This window comes from Mus caroli, chromosome X (assembly GCF_900094665.2).
Source record: "Mus caroli chromosome X, CAROLI_EIJ_v1.1, whole genome shotgun sequence".
NCBI classification, from domain to species: domain Eukaryota; kingdom Metazoa; phylum Chordata; class Mammalia; order Rodentia; family Muridae; genus Mus; species Mus caroli.
The window spans coordinates 54,032,238-54,044,546 of NC_034589.1; positions in this window are offsets into that span (position 1 = coordinate 54,032,238).

The window sequence follows — 12,309 nt, forward strand, 5'->3', positions numbered from 1 at the left end:
ACTCAGTTATAAAGGAAGGGGGAGGGAACCCGATTTCCCGCCAAGTAACTCAGGGTCCAGTAGCAGGACAAACACATGTGTGCCTCCTCCAAGCAGCAAAGCGACAGGGTTCAGCGGTGGGCGTGGCAGGACGAATGAGCAGGAAGCTCTACCCTTGAGCAAGCAGGTTCAAGCAGGTGGGGGAAGGGAGACCACAGATTTCTACCAGTATTCTTTAGTGGACTGAGCCATTAGCTATGAGTTTCTCTAGCCTTTTCACCAGCATCGCATTTTCTGTCCTCAGTCATTTTTTTGTTTCCATTTTCTGTGGAAGATAGATCCTTCTAATGAAGAAGAGTTCTTATATAGGGGTGATGACCGTTCAGTGGTTAAAAGCATATACTGTTCTTGCAGAAGACTGAAGTTTGTTTCCCGGGACCCATGGTCATCAGCTGAGGAAGATTTGATACTCTGGGCTCCATGGGCACTGTCACCTTGTATATGTACCCCACAAAGACAGACACACATTCATATAATCAAAAAGTAAAAAAGAAAAAAGGAAAACCTTAAAAAGTATATATCTTTACTCTGATTCTTGGTCCCTCCTAAAATCAGTTACTTTTCTGGAATCAAATAATTACTCTTCAGTCTCTTCATGCCGATCCCACATTCTATCATGTCTGTCTGTCATCTTCTTTAGCCTCATATTTCTCCTTGTTCAAATATTTCCCTTGAAAAAAAGCAAACTGGTTCCTTGAATGAATATCTCCTCATAATATTCAAGTTATCTTCACCTATTATTTTAATAAGTCTTCTTCTACAAATTTAATATTTTTATTATTTAAAATTTCATTAATAAGATTTTGAAATTAAAATATAATTGTATAATTTCCCATTTTCCTACCCTTTCCAATTCCCCTATCAAATCTTTTCCTCCTTGTTCTCTCTCAAATTCTTGGGTTCTAGCCCCTTTTAAATTGTTGTTTTTTTATATAAATGCATAAATATATAAGTACTATATATATGGTTCCTCTTCCATTAAATGTGTATGTATATGATTTCAGGGGTAAGTACTTTATTTTGAGACAAAGTCTCACTATTTTGTAGCCATGGCTAGTTTGAAACTTGTTCTGTAGATTAGACTGGCCTTAAACTCACAAGGACCTTCCTGCTTCAGCTTCCTGAGTATTAGTGTTAAATGTGTGCGCCACTGTACTCACCTAATTTTTAAATTCATTAGGTTATTGATTTACTTTATATCACCATTGCAGTATTTCCTTACTCCTCTTTCTTTCTTTCTACTCTCCCTTCTCCATATTCACCCTTTCTCCACTTCTCCTTAGATAAAGGGAGGCCTCACATGGATATAAATCAGCCTCAGTACATCAAGTTGCAGTAAGACTAGATACATTTCTTCTATTGAGGCTAGACAAGACAGACCAGGTAGGGGAAAGGTACCCAAAGGTAGGCAGTGTAGTCAGATACAGACCCCTCTCCCGCTTTAGGAGTCCCATATGAAGACTCAGCTGCACAACTGTTACATATGTGCAGAGAGCCTAGGTCAGCCCCATGCATGCTCTCTGGTTGATGGTTCAATCTTTGTGAGCTCCTATGGTTCCAGGTTATGTGATTCTGTGTGTTTTCTTATGGTGTTTTTGAAGTCTCTGGATCCTTCAGTACTTCCTCTCCTATTCCACAGGATTCCTCCCAAGTTCCACTTAATGTTTGACTGTGGGTCTCTGCATCAATTTCCACCAGAATCTGGGTGAAGCTTCTTTGTTGGCAGTTATTCAAGGTGCCTTTCTGAAAGTATAGCAGAATATAATTAATGGGAGAGGGCTCCCTCTCATTGCATGGGTCTCAAGCTGGGCCAGTCATTGGTTGGCCATTCCTTCAATTTCTGCTCCACTTTTACCCCTGTACATCTTTTAGGCAGGACTATTTGTGAGTCTAAGATTTTGTTGTTTTGATAATGTCTGTTAGAAGTCTTGCTTGGTTAGAGGAGATGATTAGATCAGGCTCCAGATCCCCTTTTGCTAGGAGTCTTAGCTATAGTCAACCTCCTGTTAGAGTGTCCTGGGATTTTAGCTCATCCCAGAGATGCCCTGCCCGAATTCAGTTGACTCTCCCAGTACTATTTCTCTCCTTCCTCACCTATCTCATGCCTCTTGTTCCCATCCCTAACCCTCCCTCCACAGCTTCCTCTCTCCCTCCATCACCAATGTCTAATCAATGAAATAAAATTGGAGACCCAGAAGTAAATCCATACATTTGATTTTTGACAAAGAAGCCAAAACTATACACTGGGAAAAAGAAAACATCTTCAACAAATGGTCCTGATCTAACTGGATATCTGCATGCAGAAGAATGCAAGTAGATTCAGATTTATCACCCTATGCAAAACTCAAGTCCAAGTAGATCAAAGACCTCAACATAAAATCAAAAACACTGAACCTGATAGAAGAGAAAGTGGGGCAAGGGGAATAACCTTGAATGCACTGGCACAGGAGACAGCATCCTAATACCAATAGTACAGGAATTAAGATACACAATGAATAAATGGGACCTCATGAAACTGGAAAGCTTTTGTAAGGCAAAGCACACCTTCAATAGGATAAAAATGCCATCTACAGATTAGGAAAATTTGTTCACCAACCCATCATCTGGCAGAGGGTTAATTTCTAAAACATATAATGAACTCAAGCAACTAGATATCAATAAACCAAATAATCCAATTAAATTGGGGTGTATATCAAAACAGAAAGTTCTCAACAGAGGAATCTCAAATGTCTGGGAAGTACTTGAAGAAATGTTCAAAATCCTTGGCCATCAGGGAAATGCAAATCAAAATGACAATGAGATTCCCTTTTTATACCTGACAGAATGGCTAAGAACAAAAACACAAATGACAGTTCATGCTGGCAAGGATGTGGAGCAAGGGGAACACTCCTCCATTGCTGGTGGAGGGCCAGTTTCTATAGCCACTTTGGAAATCAGTTTCTCAGAAAATTTTGAAATGATTTACCTCAAGACCCAGCTATACCACTACTAAGCATATATACCCAAAGGACACTCCATCTTACCACAAAGATATTTGCTCAACTATTTTCATAGCAGCTTTACTCATAATAGACAGAAACTGGAAACAACCTAGAGGTCCTTCATCCAAAAATACATGAAGAAAGTGTACATTTATAAAATGAAATATTACTCAGCTGTTAAAAATAACATCACAAAATTTGCAGGCAAATAGAATTAGATAAAATCATTTTGAGTGAGGTAACCTGGATCCAGAATGACTAACATGGTATGTACTCATTTATAAGTGGATATCAGCTATAGAATAAAGGATAACTGTGCTACAATCAGCTGATCCAGAGAGGCTAAGTAACAAGGAGGGCTCAAGGGGGTAAACATGAATCTCTCTAGGAAGAAGAAATAAAATAGATATTGCAGGTGGGTTGAGAGTAGGGGATCACTGAGGGTGAGAGGACAGGGAGAAACAGCTGGAACTCGGGGGTATTTCAGGGATGAGGTAGAAACTTACTGCAATGGAATCTCCCAGGAATCTATGAGGGTGACCCTAGCTAAGACTTCTAGTAGTGGGGGATAAGGAGCTCAAACCGGCCATCTCCCGTAACCACGGTAACCACACAAGATTCCCAGTGGAGGAATTGGAACACCAACCCAGCCTGCAAGATGTGCTGGGGCACTGTCCCCTTGAGAGGTTCTGCCAGTGCCTGATTAATACAGAAATGGAGGCACACAGTCATTCATTAGACAGAGCATAGGGTTCCCAATGAAGGAGCTAGAGAAAATGCTCAAGGAGCTGAAGGGGTTTGCAGCCTCCTAGGAGGAACAACAATATGAACTAACCAGTACCCCCAGAGCTACCTGGGACTAAGCCACCAATCAAAGAAAACACATGGTGGGACTCTTGTCTCTAGCTGCATATGTAGCAGAGGATGGCCCTTGTCAGTCATCAATGGGAGGAGAGGCCCTTGGTCCTGTGAAGGTTCTTTGCCTCAGTATAGGGNAATGCCATGACCAGGAAGTGGGAGTGGGTGGGTTGGGGAGCAGGGGAAGTGGGGAGAGAATAGGGGATATTCAGAGAGGAAACTAGGAAATGGAGTAACATTTGAAATGTAAATAAAGAAAATATCTAATAAAAATGTGCTGGCACAAAGCAGGCACAGAAATGTGGGAGTGGCCAACCAATAACTGGTCCAACTTGAGACTCCTGCCAGAAGAGGGAGCCCAGCCATGAAAATGCTAATTATATTTTGCTATACTTGCAGCCAGGAGCCTAGCATAATAATCAGAGTGTCTCCATCCAGCAACTGATGGGAAAAAATGCACAGACCCACAGCCAAACATTAAATGAAGCTTGAGAATCCTGTGGAAAAGAAAAAGGAAGGATTTTAGGAACCAGAGCGGTCAAGGACACCACAAGAAACCCCACAAAAATCAGTTAACCTGGGCCCACAGGGGCTTACAGAGACTCTAAGGCAATCAGGGAGTCTTCATGGGACTGACCTAGATCCTCTCTGTTACAGTTGTGTATCTTGGTCTTCTTGAGACCTTTTCCCTCCTATTGGGTTGCTTTATTCAGCTGTAATATGAGGGGAGGTGCCTAGTCTTATTGCAACTTGATATGCTATGTTTGGTTGATATCCCCAAGAGGCTTTCCCTTTTCTGGAGGGAAAGAAGGAGGAGTGGAGCTTCTGCTACTGATAGCCTCACATTTCTGACCTTCATAATTTTGCCTATAGAATGCTAATAAATTGCCAATAGAACTCTCCCCAATTTATTTGCCATGTTGCCTGATTAACCACTTTTACAACTTTAATCATATTCCTCTTTTCTTTAGTGCTATTTTTTAGCTTTCTCCTTTCACACAGAATGAGGAACATACATCTTAGCTTGGCTTTCAGTGCTGCCTCCTCCTTACCATTCCATCTTTTCTTTATTGCCCTACTTTCACCTTGAGTGTTTGTTCATCATCTACATTAAAAGTGTGCCTAATTTCTTCAGTCCTACAAATGTATTTGAAGACACTGCAGCTTTCACAGTGTGATTACCTCTACTTAGAATACCTTTTCTCACTACTTCTCTCCTATCCCCCAGTGGAGAGGGAAGGGAATGCTCATTTAGAAGATTCAAGGCTAATAGATTATTTTGATTCCCATAACCACAAGAATTCCTGACATAGAGCAAGTGCTCACTCAGTGTTACTTAGTGAATTAATATTCAAGTCTATGAAGGTGATGGTTTTGTTTGTGTATCATATAAAGATAGGAGAAGAAATAACTCTAAGGGGTACGAAAGTGGAGTTTTGAAGTTTCTGCAATCAGAGGAAACTTCTGGCTTCATGGGGATTGAAAACAGAACCAAGGTCAAGTGATAATCCTGAAAGCAGACAAAGGACCCGTTTCTGCTAATTGGTCCACGAATGAAGGAATGCTTATATTCTAATGCCATACTTCAGTGCCATAAACACATATCTCACTTCTTTCTTACTCTATGAGAACCACTCCTCTGTTGGTTGATAGAAATGGGCTCCGGAAAACAGATTTGAGTTTGCTTTCTAATATTAATTTAGCAAGTTGCACTGAAGAAATAGCAAAACATAACTGGAGTTTTGAATTGCATGTTGGCATAGAAACTAGACATGGACAAATTGCAATGGGTGTGGGTTGGTGTACAGGAACCGAATGGATGGGATGAAGGGAGATCAAGGGGACCTGAGAGAACAAGGAAACAATTTGTAGGCAGACTTACAAACATATATCTAAAATGGGTTAAATAAAATTAAAGGCCTTCTGAAAATCAGAATTTAAACCAAATAGAGAAAACAAGACATAAGGCCAGAAAACATATGCCCCCTTCCCCAGCCATTTAGATGGTCAAGATATAAATGGTTGAATGCTAAAACAAGTGTTGTTGTCATGTGGATTTGCTTCCCACTGCTGTTATAACAAAATACCACAAAACAGCTCCTTAAAATATCAGACATTTATTATTTCTACAGAGTGGGATGTCAGATGTCCAAATGTGTTTCTTTTGGCTAGGCTATGTTGTCCTTTCAAGCTCTAGGGAAGAATCTATTTTCTTGTAATTTCTTGGCTTGTGGCCTTTGCTGTCACTTTCAAAGCCAGCAATAGTCAGTCAAGTCTTTTTGGGATGCCATGTCACCAGTCTCTCTATTCTCTCTGCCTTCCTCCACCTTTAAGGACATGCATATGTCCTTGGGTTCATTTGGATGATCTGGAATAATCTCACCTATTTAGTACCAAGCTGAATTCATTCTACAATCTTCATTCCCATTTGTCATATAACCCTAATATTGACAAGTACTGGGGGTTAAGATGCAGTCATACTTTGGAGAAGAAAGTCTATTATTTGATCTACTACACCAAAAGGACACCCTTCATGTTAAATTTTACGTTCAATTTCAGGTGCATTGCCATGCTAATTAACACCTGGATACGAAGTTGAAGTGTGATAACGGAGAAACAATAGAATGAGTCTTTTGGTTTTTTGAAGGCTCTTCATGTTTCAGAGAGCTACTTAACATACTTTGCTCTTGACCCCAAGGTGTCTCTTAAGTACTAGATAAAACAAATTGCTTGATAGAATACTGATCCTAGCAATCTCTGTGCTTGCATGGAACATAAAGATTGATGGATGCATGAAGATCAAGCAATCCCATAGTCCTATACGTTCAGAGTAGAGATCCCAGGGATAGCCTGATATTCTTTTACATCCTGGCAGAGCAGAGAGGATAATGTCTTTAATATCCCTTGAGAAAGACAGCTTTTATTTTTCTCCTCTTTAAATGTTGAAAGCATCTGACCAAATGATATGTGCAATTTCTATAGCTACGCTGGCTGATTATAACCTCTGAGGGATAGCTAGGCTGAGCCTAGGAGGAAGAGAGCACCCACATAGGAAGTGTCTAGCTAAATAAATTTCACACTCAATAAATTATATATTTTGCAACCCATAATTACATATAATTGAATTTAAAGTGTCCACTATGCTCATTTTGGTAATCATCTTAGTAGTCTTTGCAATAAAAAAAAAAAGACATGCTAAACTCACATAGACACAGAGAGGCAGCAAATTATATGAAGACAGAATCATAAAATTACCTGGCACATATAAAGGCTTAGGTCAAAAGGACATCCTATATGTTAAGTTTTACTTTCAATTCAGGTGCATTGCCATTTTAATTAGTACTAAGTTACACTCAGAGGTGGCACATTACAGGAACGCAGATGAAGGACGTTGCCACAAACAGAGGTAGCTGATTTTTCCTTCTAAAGGTCAGAAAACACAGTGAAAAGACAAACTTTTGTTCAGATTATCTAGTTTATCAGCAACACTGAGAAATTCACAGACAAATTACAGGCTATGTATTGGTCAGGATTTGGCAAGAAAAGCAGAACCACTGTGTGTGACACAAAAGAAATGATTTGTTTTGGGGATTTGATGCTATGTTTTTGTATGGTCCTCTTTCATTGTACAGATGTTGTTTCTGCATGTATTATTTGATGTGAAATCACCAGGGCTGGCAATCAGGGAGGAAAGATGGATATGAATGAGAGAAAGAGGTACAAACTAAAACCCATGATAATCAGCTATAATGTAGGAAAATAATGCAGTACTGCCAAGAGCACAACTGGAAACCACAAGAACAAACGAAATTACATGACGAACAGGACCCATCACCACTGAATGAGGAGGGTAATTCCAAGAATTTAGCTACATTATCCTATTACACTGCATTATCTGTCAAATAAGATACATCATCAGAGGAACGCCATGTGAAATATCACGAGAGGTAAGAGGACACAGTAGGTGAGTGTGGTAGAATTCTTACAGACAGAATAAATAAACCCATACCCAAATGGAATGTCTATTTCAGGGTTAACTCATGCTGCCTTTGCCATTAGTACAGGTAATTTAATGAGATAAGTAGATCACCTGGAAGCTTAAAGATGCCTTTGGGAAATGATGCCATAGTAGGAATTCACTGTTCACTTCTGTCTTTGGTATATTGTACTGTCAGTAGTGGCTGAGTGTGTAATGTTGGAGAAAAGCCTTCCTGGGCTGAAGTCCATGCTGTGTAACTCAAGTATGACATCCATTTCTGCCAGGGTAGCTACATGATTTATGAATACATTGGGTGCAGGCAGGGGTAACTGGTGAAGCAGGCTAACTATATGATTTCTATAGAACAGTTAAAACTGTGCATGGTGTGATGCACCAACAGTAGTCTGAAAAGTCGTTAATATATCATCTTTATTTGTCAGATATGATGGATGAATCATGCAGCCTAAGTGGATGGGAAGCTTACATAGCAGTCAAGTCTTCATGAATATCCTTGGTTTAATCTGAGACGTCAAATTTGTCAATGGTTTGGCTCACTCAGTAGATGGATTAGGCTAAAATTAGGACCAAAATAAAGACCTAAACACTTCCAGAATCCAAAGACTTCCAATGTGTTTTGTTACCACCATCAAAGACTGTATCAGTTTGGATTATTAGTATGATCACATCTGGCAGCAGCTGCAATACAATTATGACATGGTTAAGTTTATGATAATCTACTATTATCCAGTTCCCATCTAGCGCTGCTAAATGGTTGTTCTGGAAGTAGTGTGAAACAATTTAATGGTTTCCAATCCCTTTGTTGTTAATGAGATTAGTTATCATCTCTAGATGAGGAAACTAAGGTGGAGATTTAGATCCAAGTTGAATATTTATTTGTCATCTAAACTACATAATCCAGAACTGTTGGAGCAGAGTGGCCTTTTGTTATTCCCACACATATTGTCCAGACCCCACAGTCTGATTATTCTGTTTTCTTCAATAACATTTATGTAAGTCAATTGCTTAGGAATCTGGTAAGTGTTTGAAGTCAGCAGAGCCAGCAATAAGCAAAAAAAAAAAAAATGTATATGATATGGGGGAATACATAACTAAATCAGAAACTGTGAATAGAAATTCAAATCCATATTATATTTCAATCAATTATAACCAAATTCTGATAGTAAAAGAGAAATGCAGGAAACATTTTTTTCTTAAATTTGTATGTATGTCTATATGCTTGCTTGTTTGTTTGTATGTATAGTTATGTAATCAGGTGCCTGTGTCGGCCAGAACACTGGTATCAGATCTCCCTGGAGCTTGAGTCCTAGGTGATTGTAAGCCACTTGATGTAAGTGCTGACAACTGAACTCAGATTCTCTGAAAGAGCAGCAAGTCTTCTTTATCTCTGTCTTACACTTTAAAAAAAACATTTTTATTGCTGTTCTAATACACCATGGCCAAGGTAACTTATAGAAGAAATGATTTATTAGGGGATTTCAGTTTGAGAGGCTAAGTTCAGGGCCATCATGACAGGGACCATGGAGGCAGGCAGGAAGTCATGGCACTAGAGCAGGATCTGAGAGCTCATATCTTGAGACACAAGCATGAGATAGGAAAAGACACTGAGAATGGTGTAGGCTTCTGAAACTTCAAAGCCTTTCCACTGACACAGCTCCTTCAAGAAGGCTACACCTTCTTCTAATTCTTCCTAAACAATTTGTTTTACCAACTGGGGACCAAGTATTCAAATACATGAGCCTATGAAGACCATTCTTATTCAAAAAATAAAAAAAACACAAAACTGCTGAGTCATCTCTATAGCTATAAACTGATGCCTTTTATCAGAAGTGCATGAACATGGAAAGGTGCATGAGGCTCACAGTCTGATGGAGATGGAGAAAAAAGCTTGCTAGAGCTGCAGTCCTTATTCTTTCCCTACACTAACATAGTAAGCCATCCCTGTGAAAATGTGATTGAATTGCAAAAGTATGTAACATAAGAATGGTGCTTACTTCATCTCTGCCTTCTGTGTTTCACATAAAATTCTCCTGCAGTTGAGCCTAGCATTGAGCCATACCAAATCACCATAAAGTATACACATGAATCCTCCTATAATTGGTTTCTGTATTAAGCACTAAGTTATATGGAGTTACATTAGCCAAGTTCTGACCTCAAGAATAATCTCAAGGCAGGAAAGGCAGCTATGTGAGAAGTTTAGTATACGTGCCCTAACAAAATTGTTACCTATAATTCATAGGAGATACTTAAAAATATGTTAAACTAATGAATGTTAGAATTATGTACAGATATTGTAGGTCTGAAGACTGGGAATATCTTTTCAAAGGCAAAGTGTAGGAATTAATTCCTGAAAGAACTATTGAAAACTTAGCAAAGCTGTGCAGGTGACAGAAAGGAGAAAAAATACTCTAATGAGAAGAAAACCCTAAGAATGGAACAGTATAGCATGCTTGAGAAACAAGTGGAGCATTAGGAGACTAAAAGAGAAGAGAGTCATGTTGCATAGTGAGGGATCTGAGTGCCATGTTGGAGATAATGTACTTCATTTTGTGAGCACTGATGTATCACCTCAGAGTTTCAACAGGAGAGTGAAATGTCCAGGAATGCAAGCAATATTATTATTTATCCAAGAAACATTACAGGGTTGAGATAGTGCTGTGGGGATGGAAAAGAATTCTTGAGGGATAGAATTGGCAATGAATGACACATAAACACCATTTGAGTTTTGAGTGATAGAGAGATGATGATCACAAGAAGTAAGGGATTCCCCTGGCTCTCCTGGGAGGCATTGGTCTACACCTCCAGAGGTGCCTCAGATTAGGCTTTTGTTTTTGTTTATTTTTGGATAATAGACATGTTAAGTGGAAATCCAAATTATCAGAGTACACAATATAAATCCTGTGATGAAATTAAGGAGGTCAACCTGGGATAGCAGTGCATGTCTACTATCTAAACACTTGGAAGGGTGAAGAAGGGGAATCACTACAAGTTCGAGGCCAGTCTAGGAAGTGTAGAGACTTTCAGGTAGGTCTGTGCTCCGTAAACAGACCTTGAATGAATGAACGAATGAATGAATTAGCTGTAGGTATCACCTTTCATCCTTGACATAAATATATAAAAGGTAGAAGAAAGCAAGGAACTGAGGGAAACCAAGAGAGAGTGCACAGAAATAATGAAGTAAGGGGAAAAGTCTCAGTTATAGCAGGAGTAATATTTCCAGAAGATCTTTTAAATGTATGTATTTATTTATTATATACATTGGAGTATTGTCTGCACACATGTCTGTGTGAAGGTGTTGGATCCCCTGGAACAGAAGTTACAAACAGTTATGAGCTGCTGTGTGGATTGGGAATTGAACCTGGGTCCTCTTGAAGAGTAGCCAGTGCTTCTAATTGCTGAGCCATCTCTCCAGCTCCTCAAGAAGTTCTTGATTGTGTCAAAGTCCTGGCATGATGAGTAAAAATGTTCCATTGGATGCAGTGGTATAGCATTATTAAAAATTTTAGTGGGGTCCATGTTATGAACATGTTTGTCATGTTTCAGCTCTTAGCTTGTTTCTGAAGGATTGCTTATCTAAGAAAAAGACACAAAGCTTGTATTTATAATAAAAGTAGTACAGTTGTACTTTATTGAAAGGAATCATGTGAAAGTATAGAGGAACAATGAAGGGAAGGCACTGATGAGAAATATACAAAAGGGGAAGGAATCATTTAGAAAAAAGTAGAGTATGCAAGGAAAGATTTCTTTGGTGGGATCAGAATGAATAAGAAACAAGAATGTCTGACTTCAGAGTGAATAAGGGAGAAACTTATATGCATATAGTCAATAGAATGTGATGAAATCAAAGAAGGAGGAGTATAGCAATTCATAGTTTTATTGTGTACAGTATTATACCCAGTAATTAAAGTAGACAGGAACAATCAGCAAAACAAGCACTTAAGATCTGAGTTCAGGCATCTTCTACACTGGGTACTCTGTGATTGCCCTGGTCTTCAGCACACTGCAGGATGTATATAGACAGATCTGATTATCAATAACACACTGGCCCATACGTGTCTTTTCCTCCTCCTCTTCCTCTGCTTCTTCTGTACCACTTTCTCTATTGGATAAAGACATGCTTGCTTCCACGTCAGACGTGATTGAAGGAACTATAGGGAAATGGACAGAGGTGCTGAATTGAGGGGGAATTTGCATTTTGGGTAAAGAAAAATCTTTTAAATAACGTAAAAATAGCTAGGTGAGAAGGTGGGACCCCACATAGGCAGGGCTAAGGTTGCTTTCAAAGAATAATTAAGTTATTGGCACTTGATGAGTATCCAAGCAAGACATTAACACCATTGACAAATGTGCTGCACTGAGAGCATCTTCGAGGAGTTCCTTTAAATTCACAAAGTTCCTAATGTATATAAAATATGAGAAATTGTATTTTCACTT